The sequence below is a fragment of the Cydia amplana genome, chromosome 3 (assembly GCF_948474715.1).
Source record: "Cydia amplana chromosome 3, ilCydAmpl1.1, whole genome shotgun sequence".
Classification (NCBI taxonomy): domain Eukaryota; kingdom Metazoa; phylum Arthropoda; class Insecta; order Lepidoptera; family Tortricidae; genus Cydia; species Cydia amplana.
Window position 1 is genome coordinate 20,222,714 of NC_086071.1, and position 15,175 is coordinate 20,237,888.

Genomic DNA, 15,175 nt, shown 5'->3' on the forward strand with positions numbered 1-15,175 from the left:
TCACGGCAGACGATAAAAAAATATGTGGATTAACATACATTGCTGTTCTGTACATTGTGAATACAGATGTCAATCACAAAGAATAAGTCAACGATGATCAACTCTTGCCAACGTAGAACTCGAACCCACGTCCTTGAATTGCCGGTCCGATGCGTTACCAATTGCGCCAGCTGATCATCCGTCAATCAACGCGAATTTAGTCACTGCAACTGTGACAATGTCACTAGCGACATCTGCATTTGCATAATGTGGTACGTCCCACGATAAAAAAACCGGCCAAGTGCGAGTCGGACTGGCGTTCCAAGGGTTCCGCACATTACACAATTTTTAACAATATGTTTTTTTAATGAAAAGGGAGTAAAATATCTTTAAAAAACTCATCAAAAACTGCACATTTCTAATAGGTTTTCCTGTCATCTTTAGGTAAAAAACTATTAAGTGTACTTTTTTCAAAATGTTAGACTCAGTAGTTTCAGAGATAAAAGGGGGGGGGGGCGGTCATTTTTTTGCTTATTTTCTTGAATAACTGCTAAACTATTTATCTTAAAATTATACAAAAAATATGGGTGCCGTTCAATTTTAATACAAACATTTTGGATAATTACATTTAACTACTTTTAAAACTCATAATAAACATAATGTATAGAAACAAAATCCATAATATTATTCGTTATAATAATTAAATTACAGAATGTTCTATAATCATAAAAACGTTGTTTATAACGATAATTAGGAATAATTTAACTTGTTATAACATACAGTTAGTATTATGATTAAAATGTAGAACTATATTTTAACGAATGATCGGGTGACATCATATTATAATATAATATGACATAAATTATAAAACAACTTACATATTCTACCTTAAGGCAGGTCGCCGTTAGGTACGACGACGAGTGAAGCGAGGAGGAGTGTTAGGTAGAACTGCGACCCTACAGCGCGCGAGCCGAGCGAGCGAAGCGAGCGTGCCGCGGCAGCGGCCGGCGAAGCGCCAGAACCGACTTATTTTATAATAGTACTCATTTTATTACTTTCGATCATGAGAGGAGGCCTGTGCCCACCAGCAGTGGGGCGTTTATATTTTGCTTATCAATAGAGCTCGGCGGGGGTGAGCTATTTTCCTTATAATATGACGTAAGACTTGTCAAATTATAAGGTAAAGGTAAGCCGAGCTCTGCTTATCAATTTGCAGTAGGCGTTTATATTCTATGAACATTATATCGTTATGAGCATTAAATAGTATACAAAGTGATCATTATACTGATTGCCTGTTATGCAAATACATTACTATGCAACTAAATTATTATGACTAATGAAATTATGAAATTTGTTCTTATTCATTTTGTTTTTATACAAAATAATCATTTCTGCTTTCAAAATTATGCAATTCGAATTATGCAAAATGAAAATTCGAAAATAGTTGTTATTAAAAACATTACACACTCAAAAAATATATTTGAGATTCTTAAAATGAGCTCTTTCATTTGATATGTAACACGATATAGTTTGAAATGCTAATGTTAATTTGCTCTTTTACCCCCAAAAGTGGCCTCGATATTTAAAATTCATTTTTTTACGTTACATGTATTTTTAACAATATGTTTTTTTAATGAAAAGTGAAAAACTTAAGTCCGACTCACACTTGACTGCACATTTCTAATAGGTTTTCCTGTCATCTATAGGTAAAGAACTATTTGAAGGGTGCACGGAAAGAACATGCTAGTCACTTCAGTAACATTTTGAGTAATCGCGGTTTTAAAATTTAGAACAATGTCTCAACGTATGGTAATTCAGTGACCAGGTATTATTTAACAAAAAAAAAGTTGTGTCAAATTTATTATACAGTGGTAGCAAAAGATATAACTAATAGTTCATTAACCCTTCGTATATCTGAGCACTGTTCAGTGCTCATGAATTTAAATCCATTGTTTAATTACAATAGGTTTAAATTTATTCGCACTGATCAGTGTTTAGACATACGAAGAGAGCTCTTCATTTAGAGATAATAATCTCGTTTTCCGAAAAAAGTGACTAGACATGTTCTTTCCGTGTACCCTTCATTTAGTGTATTTTTTTCAAAATTTTAGACCCAGTAGTTTCAGAGATAAAGGGGGGAATGTTTATTTTTTGCCTTTTTTCTTGAATAACTGCTAAACTATTTATCATAAAATTATATTACGAAGCAGTAGTGTAGAAGAGGATAGGAAAACCGTTGGTAGATCGGCAGGATCATCTTTTACCGTTGAAATATGCACACTTGAGGATAGATTCACAAGTAGACGATGAAATAATAACACGTCGAGATAGCCGATAGTTGGTTTTAATTAACAGTATCGATTACACATCAAAATAACTTAAGATCACTTCGGTTGTCATGAATTACAAAAATCAGTTATCAAGAAACGTGGCGATCCAAGAGATGACATCACGTCACAACCGCTTTGCTCGATCGCCTCAATCATAATGACCACGGGCCGGTCTTTGCCGCCCTTCTTATATAGCCGCCAACTGTCACTGTCCAGGTGACAGCTCCGCAACGCCATCTCTGATTTCACCCAGGCAACTACCTGACGTTTCTTAAGTTACAAATAGACTAACCATGGTTCAAGGTTTACGCATTGTTATCATTCTGATAGATCTCACTCCGACATATAAATCTAATACCTTTAAACGAGCAATTCTTGTTTATTTATATATTTATTTATTTATTTATATATATATATATATATATATATTTCGGTGATCTCGGAAACGGCTCTAACGATTTCGATGAAATTTACTATATGGGGGTTTTCGGGGGCGAGAAATCGATCTAGCTAGGTCTTATCTCTGGGAAAACGCGCATTTTCGAGTTTTTATATGTGTAGCCGCCGTGCAGTGGTCAGGAGCTCGACGACTCAAATAAAAAGCTTCAATTCTTATAGTGAACTGATATAATTTTCCAAGTACTGGTTTACAAGGGTTCTTGCCAAAACGGTTAAATGTAGAAGTGGTGGTTATTGTATGAAGGCTGATGAGAGAGTGATTTGCATAATTTCAATAGTACAAAAGGTGGTTTAAATTTAGGTGCCTCTAATTGGCCGCGATACATAGTATGTGGAGCGCTCCTATTGGTGCTTAAGAAAGGCTGCCGAATACTAGCCGAGCCCGACGGCCGCGTTTAGCTACTGCATTAGGAATATAGGTATTGAGATTTTATACAAATATAAAGGTTGCGTTCGCAACAATATGTTTTCCGAGCGAAGCTCGGTCACCCAGATATTAAAATATATTTGAGATTCTCAAAATGAGCTCTTTCATTTGATATGTAACACGATATAGTTTGAATAACTTTATTTTTTAATTTGCTCTTTTACCCCCCAAAAGTGGCCTCCATATTTAAAATTCATTTGTTTACGTTACATATCCGTCTTTGGGTCACAAACTTACATATGTGTGCCAAATTTCAACTTAATTGGTCCAGTAGTTTCGGAGAAAATAGGCTGTAACAGACGGACGGACAGACAGACACGGTTCCGTTTTTAGGGTTCCGTAGCCAAATGGCAAAAAACGGAACCCTTATAGATTCGTCATGTCTGTCTGTCTGTCTGTCCGTCTGTCCGTCTGTCTGTCCGTCCGTATGTCACAGCCACTTTTCTCCGAAACTATAAGAACTATACCGTTGAAACTTGGTAAGTAGATGTATTCTGTGAACCGCATTAAGATTTTCACACAAAAATAGAAAAAAACCAATAAATTTTTGGGGTTCCCCATACTTCGAACTGAAACTCAAAAAATTTTTTTTCATCTAACCCATACGTGTGGGGTATCTATGGATAGGTCTTCAAAAATGATATTGAGGTTTCTAATATCATTTTTTTCTAAACTGAATAGTTTGCGCGAGAGACACTTCCAAAGTGGTAAAATGTGTGTCCCCCCCCCCTGTAACTTCTAAAATAAGAGAATGATAAAACTAAAAAAAATATATGATGTACATTACCATGTAAACTTCCACCGAAAATTGGTTTGAACGAGATCTAGTAAGTAGTTTTTTTTTATACGTCATAAATCGCCTAAATACGGAACCCTTCATGGGCGAGTCCGACTCGCACTTGGCCGCTTTTTTCCTTTTGAGGTACGGAACCCTAAAAAGGAAAAATTAACATGATTTTTCTCAAGCATGCTATGAAAAAATATCGCTATGTTCCTTATATACGAGCTGAAATTAACTTTCTGTATCTCTATTGTTACATTGTGTATTAGGTGTCCAAACCAGAAACTGTAATAAGAACAAGTAGCAATTAAAAGCATTGTATTATCATGCCTACTTGAATAAACTATCTTTTATCTTTATCTTATCTTATGGTTTGGACCTTAATCCCACCACGCTGGTCCATTGTGGGTTGGTGGGTCGTCAGTTATGCTTCGTTTGCTCTTTGGCAGGGTGCACCACTGGCATGTGCCGAGAGATATTGTAAAGAAACCCTTACACCCTTATACCGGCCATTTGCAAATCAAAATCTCTCAGGATTTCATTACTTAGAAATAAAACTAAGTAAACAATAGTTTATTTATTTATATATTTTCTTTTTGTTCATTCCCTGTTTCATTGTTCAGTCCTTGCTCATCCACCTTTGATAACGTCCGATGTCCTTGTACAGAAGGTCTAGAAAGCTCATCCTCTCGTGCATCGGTCTTGAACCTAGGCGTAGTTCAGTGTTTATCTCCATATATGGCAGCTTGTCCTGGGATACGCGCGGCCATTGCAGGGGAATCAACTTTGACGGCTTCGGTGTTGGATTTCTGGAATAAAGACATGAATTGTTTTCTTGTAAATACATCATAAACACGGACAGGCTATTGCCTATACAAGCACAGTATTCTCTGTTCACCCATTTTTATGATTTAGATAATCGTTTAAATATTTATTATTAGCACTATTTCTTAGCAGTTGGTTGACATAGACATAGACTAAATCTATTGGTCATTAAATATTAGGTACAGTCATCAATTAAATAAATTATAACTTTAAAAACATTTTTCTATTACCTATTTTTTAATTTATATTTATAGCTTGGAAGGCTTCAAGCCTCAATTATAAACTTTCGCAACTTATTGTAAACTACCGGCGGTGGATCTTAATACCTCGGTCGGTTGTGTACCTATTAAACGTGTTTTCATTAACTTTGCAGTGTTATATTATACAATGCTATATATATATATATAGCATTGTATAATACCATTGTATAAAACCTTATATTAAAAGGTTTATTTACACTTCCGAATTTCGGAAAACAAACAAAAAATTTGCTTTTCTACTTGTTTTCTAAACAACTATATAAAGAAGCATATCCTAGAAAAATTAACTTGAGATGTTATCTTAATAAAAAACAAACACGTACCCATATTTTACAAAATTAGTCCAAAGTTCGGTCATCCTATCTACAATCAGCATATCTTCATCACGCAAACGCTCTTTCATGTGAAATATGTCATATAAATATCCCACCTCATCGGCGTGAAAAGCACCATCTATTGTAAATGGTATATTCAGGTGATCTTTGCAATAATTCCTTTCACCAGCAAATGAAAACATATAGAAGTAGATATTGTTCACGCCACTCTCCAAATATTTTCTAACAGTTCTTAGTATCGGACTGTGTGTTAAAAAATCAGCATGGATATTAATTTCTGGTCTCTTGTTTTCTGCGTATTGAACATCATCACCATAGTAAAACAACCGTACAATCTTTTTCAGTTCGTTTGAGAGCTTACTTTCATTTTTGAATTCAAAATAAGTTTCTAAAACAAAGGACACGAAGTCTTCACATTCAAACCTACCATTTTCTATTTCCAAAGCTATCGGATAGCCTTCGTCATTAGTAATACCAATCAAAACATCGACATCTTTACGAGTAACTGTGTTCAAACTAGCTGGATATTTCGTTATATAGTTATTAGCATCCTCGAATTGCTTTTCCACACACGGTGTAACAGTAACACCAGAATCCCTTGTTGCAGCAATAAGTTCAAGTGGCTCCACTTTGTTTAGAAATGATAAAGCATCATTAATATCATTTGTTGAATAATTCAATTGTTTTGCTAATTTTATAGGAGCATCTCGATCAGGCTCAGAATCTTCATTAAGATCATGAGATAATGCAACGCCACTTTGCAAAATCACTCTATTATAGAGCTGTTCCTTTAGAAAGTACTGATGATAATCCACACATACTGAACCAGAACTGTGTCCCGCTACAGTGATTTTGGAGTCGTCTCCGCCAAAATATCGTATATTTTCTTTAATCCACCACAGTGCGTGTATTTGATCCTTCAGACCCTGATTGCCTGGTACTTTGGAAGTATTTAGACAAAAAAAACCGTATGGGCCAACGCGATAGTTGACCGTAATGAGAATTATGTCATGCCTAACTAAGAAGCGTGCTCCATATAAGTATCTGCCTGCAGATCCGAATACGTATTTTCCTCCAAATATGTGGATCATAACAGGCAAGGGATTATCAACACTAGCACTACTCGGCACATTAATGTTGACGTGAAGACAGTTCAGTGTCCCAGTAATTGTTTTATTGAATTCTTCAATTTGAGGACACCTTGCAGTATCGTCCACTGCATCAAATATCCCTTCAAATTTGTGTGGAATAGGAGGCTGAAATTTTAACATGTCTTTTTAGTAATCGTTTTTAATTTTATATTGTTGGTGGAGGTTATTGTACATTGAAAATAAAACCTGGTACTTACGTGGAATTACGATAAGTTTATGTCTATAATTGTATACCAAAATAGTCATTTGAAATTACGATCAAAGGAAAATATATTTATAAGAATGTAGGTAACAATAAAGGAAAAGTTTGTAGTTTCATACCAGAATGATAAGAATATGCACTAAGAAGAAAATATTGGAGGCAAAACGAGATTCTCTGAATATTCAAAAAAATTTAAATGTTAGTAGGTACTCACACCAAAAACGTTGTCCGGGTCAACTCTCGCATATGGGATACCCAGGAACATATAGTAATTTCCGTCCTGGGCCCGAAGCCCTCGAAAACTGCCTACTGGAGTATGAACTATGGGTCTTGGCAACTCAGGGCCCATTGTAAGTTCTGTAAAAACACAATGTTTAGTCACATGGCAGAAACGCTTTATAAGTAAATATGTCTTAAATTTAATCATTGACCTTACGAGCGTGATGGCTTGTGTCAGTTTGGGCAAAACTGCTTTCGTATGTCTGTCCGGCATTTCTCCTCTACAGGTCGCCTTTCTTAACTAATCCTTGTAAATTTTTGTGATTAGGTTGGATAATTTTATACGGCCGTAACTGTTGTATGGGAAAATAAATCTAAATTTAAAATTTGTTTCGCGAAATTTTTCATTACACCAACTGGTAAAGGCTCTCTTGATTGTTCAAAAACTATCAGCACATTTGAATTTTATTCACATGTGTGGCAAAGTAATTAAATGCAAATTTTGAGTTGTTCTCTTATGTTTGCTGGTAGAATTGACTTTTAAATGATGATTTTGAATGATAAATATTCAATAAAATTCATTTGGTTATGATTTGGTTTGATTTTGTTTGATATCGTACAAATAACTATACCTGGTCTCCTGGCCTCACTGGCCTGGGATAATCGCTGTGCAATCATTAGTAGAAAGCAGAAAAGCACAGGATTAATAAACGAAATTTCGATAAACATTGACTTGTGGTTTCTGAAAAAAGGGTATAAATGATAATATTGCTTGTCATGGTTTCTGTTCATCACTTCTGCGATGTTGACACGGGTGCCGCCACTGTCAATTTCCTTTCGAGAAATTACTTCTTTGCTAGCTCTTGGCGGTTTTTATAGTCATCGTGACCGGCACGTAGCTAGTACTAACTTATAGTCCGCGAGCCATGAACAGATTTCCATCACCAATGGCATCCCGGGAGATGACTAGTAAAGTTAATGGAGACGTGTAATGAACACTATTGGTTGTCGGTTGCCGCTCCGTTGGTAGGTTGAGGAACGGCAGCTAATACATAAAAAAAACGGCCAAGTGCGCGTCGGACTCGCGCACGGAGGGTTCCGAACCATCAACAAAAGCGGCCAAGTGCGAGTCGGACTCGCCCATGACAGACAGACAGACATGACGAATCTATAAGGGTTCCGTTTTTTGCCATTTGACTACGGAACCCTAAAAAGTAGAGCAAAAAAATCTTGTTTGTTGTATGGGAACCCCCATTAAATATTTATTTTATTTTATTTTATTTTTAGTATTTGTTGTTATAGCGGCAACAGAGATACATTATTTGTGAAAATTTCAAGTGTCTAGCTATCGCGGTTCATGAGATACAGCCTGGTGACAGACGGACGGACGGACAGACAGCGAAGTCTTAGTAATAGGGTCCCGTTTTTTACCCTTTGGGTACGGAACCCTAAAAAGTAAACAAAAAACGTGTGTCAGCTCCGACGCACGACTGGAGTTTATTCCTTACGAATAAATAGATTATAAAATTTAAGATAATTGCGTGCTGTTATTAACGAATTATAGGCCAGGCTGTGGTGACGAAATTTGCACCTGACTCGCGTTCTATATGCATGGATATTCAGGGGGTATTACTGCGATGTTCTGCCGCCAGAGTGCAGCACTAGCATGCATCGTAAACCATAGAGTAACTTATACATACTCTGCCTTAAACTGATTTTTGTCAAGTTTTCACAGACAATAAAATATGACATTGATATATCAAGGCGGTTTGTTTACAATGGGCCTACCGGGAAACGCGAAAATCGAAACTCGGCTATCTGCTTCTTTATCACTCGAATATGCAAGAGTGATACAGAGGTTAGATAACAACATTTCGACTCTCTCGTTTGCGGTAGACCCTCAGATTGTGAAGGATTGTGGTAGTGGCGCCCCCTACGCAGAGTTTCGCGTAATATTCCCTATTGGATGACGCACATCACGGTAGACGGTTAGTATTCTGACATAGGCGACCGGGATACCGTCCCGCCTCTCTACTGAGCTACCGAGACCGAGACATGTCTGTTCACAGCGATTTTTTTTTTGTATAATGAATGGGCTTACTCATTCCCACAGACTAGCCGAGGCGAAGACGTGGCCTACGATGGAGCGAGCCTGCCCAGAAGGTGCCTGTTCACCCTTGATTTGAAGGTTGCCGGGTTATATGTGCTCGGAAATATAGACGCCGGCAAGGAATTCCATTCCACCAAGCATTTCTTTTTAAATCTTTTCCCTTTAATTCTAGGCATTGTAACGTTTGCAGATATTTTCTGCTTAATACAAGACTGATTCGATATTCCACTTTAGGGTTGTTTATTTCATTACTGAGTGAATGCAATTATTACTTCAACTGAGCGTTCTTGGTAACTCTGTCTCTCGTACTCGCTTCGAGCGTCTCAAACTAGTTATTTGCTCACTAGTTCTAGTTTCACCAATACACAGAGAGCTGGACCCGGATAATGGCAGGTGAACTAAACTATAGTTCGTTTTTTTAGCATTAGAAAAAGATAAACAATCTTGACGTGTCTTTTTATTGAAAAACTTTGAAAAATAAGTAACGGCAAATATGTAACAATTATGAATCATATACGTTTATTTACATACTTTTGCTTTTATAAGTAATATAGTGACTGATTTTAAAGCGTTTCTCAATTAAAAGACACGTCAAGATCGCGTATTATTTTTCTAATGTTAAAAAAAAACAACTATAAATAGTTTGCATAATTCCAAGAAATTAGAAAGGAACAAAAAATATGGAACACCGCATGAAAGTTGCGACGGAGGATTGACCAACGCGCGGGCGCGATTGACCAAATTTCAACAAGTCTGAAAATATACTTTTGTTTATAAGTTTTCTCATCAAGCCCCTCGGTTATATCTCTAGCTGTTTTATACTATATGCTACTATGATATGCAGGTTTTTTTTCTAACAAGCCAACTTAAACCTAGTAAAATTTTGGTTAGTTTGTCTTTACAACTATAATGTAGTTACAGTCATTGCAAAAACGCTAGCCTCCTCTTAATAAGGACACTGTAGTAAAATAGCTACTGTAGTCTCCCAGCTCTCATTAACATTGTACATAGGTACCATTTTCTAAGGTTGGCTCTTAGTCTAGTTCTAGTTCGTGGTTTCAACTACTTGCATCATTCATATATTGATAAATAATTAACTACATATTAAACCGGCTATTTGCGAGACAAACTCACGATCTGAGAATTTTGTATCAGCACGATTTTATTAAAATAGTTTTTTCACCTCAGTAGCTCGAACAAGGGTACTTTGCTACTTAAAAACAGCGAGCAAAATCGCATTTTGCTCACTGAGTGAGACAAAATGACATTCAAGTGACCTCAATATTCAAATGTCATTTCAACATTGCGGGGTCTAATACAAGTTCGAAATACTTGGATTTTATTATATCTGTCCCCTTCACGTCGTTAGCAAAAAGAAAGAGACAAAAAAAGTTCAAACGACATTCAACGGTATATTGACGGTTTATAATAGGCCCCCGAAAAATGTCAGAACGCATCGTTCCAAAACATGTACGAGTATGAATTCTTAATAATTAATTAATGAAAATAAAGTTTAAGATTTGATAAAAACTGATAAAACACTATATTTTACGTAATTTATAGTAAGATTAAAATAATGAACTCGAAAAATACACAGAATATCACGTAAAATAAATAATTATACTTTTAAGAATCTCTACTATAGTTTACGAATAGTAAGTATCCGCAATTCGGACCGTATCTTACAATGTTTTTTTTAACAAAAAAAAGTTGTCGCATGAAGTGTCGATCAATTGATGGTCGTTGTTTTCATATATTTCCTATTTTACTGAAATTTACTATACGTTTTGTTTTTGTGTTTGATTGTGGTGATTAACCTTAATTATTAGTATATCATGAGCAAGGACCGGAAAACCCCTCTTTACGCTTAATCCTATCCATTCGGTAACCCAATCAATTCGGTTACCGTATCATTCGGTAACCCTATCATACTGTTACCTGATTGTAACGGTAAGCTTATTGAAACGGTAACCTTAACCTTTAACCGAGTTAATCTCAAAACCCCATCGCGTTAGGGTTTTTGTTAGGGGTTTTTAACCGGTTTTTATTCAGTTATGGTAACCTTTATTATCGGTTGCTTATTGGTTTGCTACATTCGTATTTAGTGATGTGCCGTCAGTCAAATACCTACTAAAAGAAAAAGTTAATTTATTAATAGAACTAATAGTTTATTTTGTTATTTTTGTATTTTTTTTTTAATTTTGCTTATTTTAATGTTTTTGTTTATTTTAATGTTTTTGTTTATTTTACTTATTTTGTCTTTTTTTTATTTTGTTTATTTTACTTATTTCATTTATTTTATTTGTTATTAATTTTGTTAATTTTATTTATATAATTTATTTTGATTATTTTATTTATTTTGTTTATTTTTATTTTTGATGTATTTTATATAGTTTATATATTTATATATTTTATATATTTTATTTATTTTATTTGTTTTAATTGTTTTATTTATTTTATTTTATTTATTTTATTTGTTTTATTTGTTTTATTTGTTTTATTTGTTTTATTTGTTTTATTTGTTTTATTTGTTTTATTTGTTTTATTTGTTTTATTTGTTTTATTTGTTTTATTTGTTTTATTTGTTTTATTTGTTTTATTTGTTTTATTTGTTTTATTTGTTTTATTTGTTTTATTTGTTTTATTTGTTTTATTTGTTTTATTTGTTTTATTTGTTTTATTTGTTTTATTTGTTTTATTTGTTTTATTTGTTTTATTTGTTTTATTTGTTTTATTTGTTTTATTTGTTTTATTTGTTTTATTTGTTTTATTTGTTTTATTTGTTTTATTTGTTTTATTTGTTTTATTTGTTTTATTTGTTTTATTTGTTTTATTTGTTTTATTTGTTTTATTTGTTTTATTTGTTTTATTTGTTTTATTTGTTTTATTTGTTTTATTTGTTTTATTTGTTTTATTTGTTTTATTTGTTTTATTTGTTTTATTTGTTTTATTTGTTTTATTTGTTTTATTTGTTTTATTTGTTTTATTTGTTTTATTTGTTTTATTTGTTTTATTTGTTTTATTTGTTTTATTTGTTTTATTTGTTTTATTTGTTTTATTTGTTTTATTTGTTTTATTTGTTTTATTTGTTTTATTTGTTTTATTTGTTTTATTTGTTTTATTTGTTTTATTTGTTTTATTTGTTTTATTTGTTTTATTTGTTTTATTTGTTTTATTTGTTTTATTTGTTTTATTTGTTTTATTTGTTTTATTTGTTTTATTTGTTTTATTTGTTTTATTTGTTTTATTTGTTTTATTTGTTTTATTTGTTTTATTTGTTTTATTTGTTTTATTTGTTTTATTTGTTTTATTTGTTTTATTTGTTTTATTTGTTTTATTTGTTTTATTTGTTTTATTTGTTTTATTTGTTTTATTTGTTTTATTTGTTTTATTTGTTTTATTTGTTTTATTTGTTTTATTTGTTTTATTTGTTTTATTTGTTTTATTTGTTTATTTGTTTTATTTGTTTTATTTGTTTTATTTGTTTTATTTGTTTTATTTGTTTTATTTGCTTTATTTGCTTTATTTGCTTTATTTGCTTTATTTGCTTTATTTGCTTTATTTGCTTTATTTGCTTTATTTGCTTTATTTGCTTTATTTGCTTTATTTGCTTTATTTGCTTTATTTGCTTTATTTGCTTTATTTGCTTTATTTGCTTTATTTGCTTTATTTGCTTTATTTGCTTTATTTGCTTTATTTGCTTTATTTGCTTTATTTGCTTTATTTGCTTTATTTGCTTTATTTGCTTTATTTGCTTTATTTGCTTTATTTGCTTTATTTGCTTTATTTGCTTTATTTGCTTTATTTGCTTTATTTGCTTTATTTGCTTTATTGACTTTATTTACTTTTTTTATTTTATTTATTTTATTTATCTTATTTATTTTATTAGGATAAAGTTCATTTATTTAACTTAAAAGGTAATAATAAAAAAACATTACAACTAACTATGAATTAAAAATTTAAAACCCAAACTAGAATTAAAATAAACCTACTTAAAAATTAAACTAATACTTATAATATTATATAAAAACTAAAATGCAATACTAATAAAATAGATGTAAATAATATAATTTATTTTATTTATTTCATTTATTTTATCTATTTTATTTGTTTTATTAATTTTAGAAACTTACAAAATTAAAAGTAGTATTATGTAACTACAAAAGTTAAATTAATTCAGAATAACATTCTAATTGAATAAAACGTTATTTAGTATAATCCTACATCTGGAATAAATATTCCGTTTTGTCTTTTTCATTTAAAATAAAAGTGTCATGATTTATTCACTTTCATTTTATTCTAAAATAACGAGTGCAAGAATTATTCTTATTCAAATCGATTGGAATAAGAATGAAATTTCTGTTTTTATTCTTATTCTTATTCAAGTTATTTTTTGCCCAACTCTGCTCTAGATTACTCTCGTGTTGTTGAAGGTGACTATTGAACAAAATCTGCAAAATATCTTTCATGTATGAAGTCAATTATTTGCACTTCCTAGAACCTAATAACATGAAGATAATAAATATACCTATACAGGCGAAGCAACATGCGTATTTAAATCGAAACGCTGCGCTCCGCTGGCACGCGCTACAACGCAAGTGCACCGAATGTTTAAAGGTCGTGGTATTTTCTATTGTATTAGGATATTTAGGATTAAGCAGAATGCGGTGAGAGTCATAGTGACAACAATAAAGCCTTATTATTGTACTACACTACAGTATTGTTATCAGTGCTCTGCCGTGTCATGACTAATTGATGTAATTGTAGATACATGAGTTAGTGGTAACAAGGTTAAATGGAATTTATTTGGTCATATTATACGTCATATTATATGTAGTACAATGTATATAGATAGTAAAATGAATTTCACCCCTCTTTTCAATGGTCGGATTGATTTGAATTTTTTGAAGCCTTCGAAACGGTGATGATAATTTTATAATGAAGCTACATAGAAAGTAAACTGCGAAATTATAATTATGATGGTTCAATGTATATTTCTTTGCGTATTAAGTATGTATTTTGTTTATTATTCCTACCAGCCTTGAGTTCTTACGTATGCTATCTCTTTCACACCTACGGAAAGTGAATGAGATAGTAAATTACTGCAGGTAAGAAAAGAGTCCTACGCTTATCACTATAATTAAGTAGATTTGCAGGAAGTTGCAGGCGTGTTTCCACTTGAGACCGTCATTTATTACTCATTGGCAATAACAATAGGATTAAGTCGTGGCGTGGTGAATTCTTTGTCAGCATTTGCTAAACACGTGCGGCAAGCGTTGTGTCAAACGATATTAATACCAGTACGGTTACCATCAGTTTGTCACTGACATAAACGCCGTCGAGAACGTAATTTACTTTCTATACATCTCGCTCGCACTCGCATATTAGCGCAAACGGGATGTATAGAAAGTAAATTACGTTCTCGACGGCGTTTATGTCAGTGACAAACTGATGGTAACCGTACTGTTAATTTCCGTCTAAATAATAAATGCAAATTTTAAATATCAGAAGAGCTTTTAAAAACACCATAAGTCTTGGTAGTAACTCGGATACTGAAACCACATACTATAGTTCATTTTTTTTTAGCATTAGAAATAAGGTAAACAATCTTGATGTCTCTTTTAATTGAAAAGCACATTTTAAAAATAAGTTACGGTAAATATGTAACATATATGAATCTAATACGATCTTTTATAGTCTTCTGCTTTCATAAGTAATAGTTATGGTTATAAAAAAGTGTTTTTCAATTAAAAGACATGTCAAAATCGCTTACCTTCCTTCAAGTTCTTTCTAATGCTAAAAAAAACGAACTATAAACATAATTCGAAAACAGAAAAAAATCATGAGTATTTTCCCCATTTGTTCCTGCCCAACGTGATCGCCGCGATACATGAGGCGGGGACATATGGGAATGATTTAAATGAAACGCCTATTCCCATCTGTGCCCGGCGGGGAGAAATAGGAATACACCATATCGAGCCATTCCTTATCCTACCTTTAAAAACATCTTTTTTAGGGTTCCGTACCCAAAGGCTATAAACGGGACCCTATTACTAAGACTCCTCTGTCCGTCTGTCTGTCACCAGGCTGTATCTCA

General features: G+C 32.7%; 1 long non-coding RNA gene across 1 annotated transcript in view; it reads left to right on the forward strand.

Moving 5' to 3' along the window:
* Positions 1-3,673: 3,673 nt before the first annotated feature.
* LOC134662852 (uncharacterized) overlaps positions 3,674-15,175 on the forward strand; it is a 93,270-nt gene continuing 81,768 nt past the window's right edge. Inside the window, exon 1 of the long non-coding RNA XR_010098085.1 lies at positions 3,674-4,043. This is a non-coding gene — a long non-coding RNA (uncharacterized LOC134662852). The remainder of the gene's footprint in view (positions 4,044-15,175) is intronic.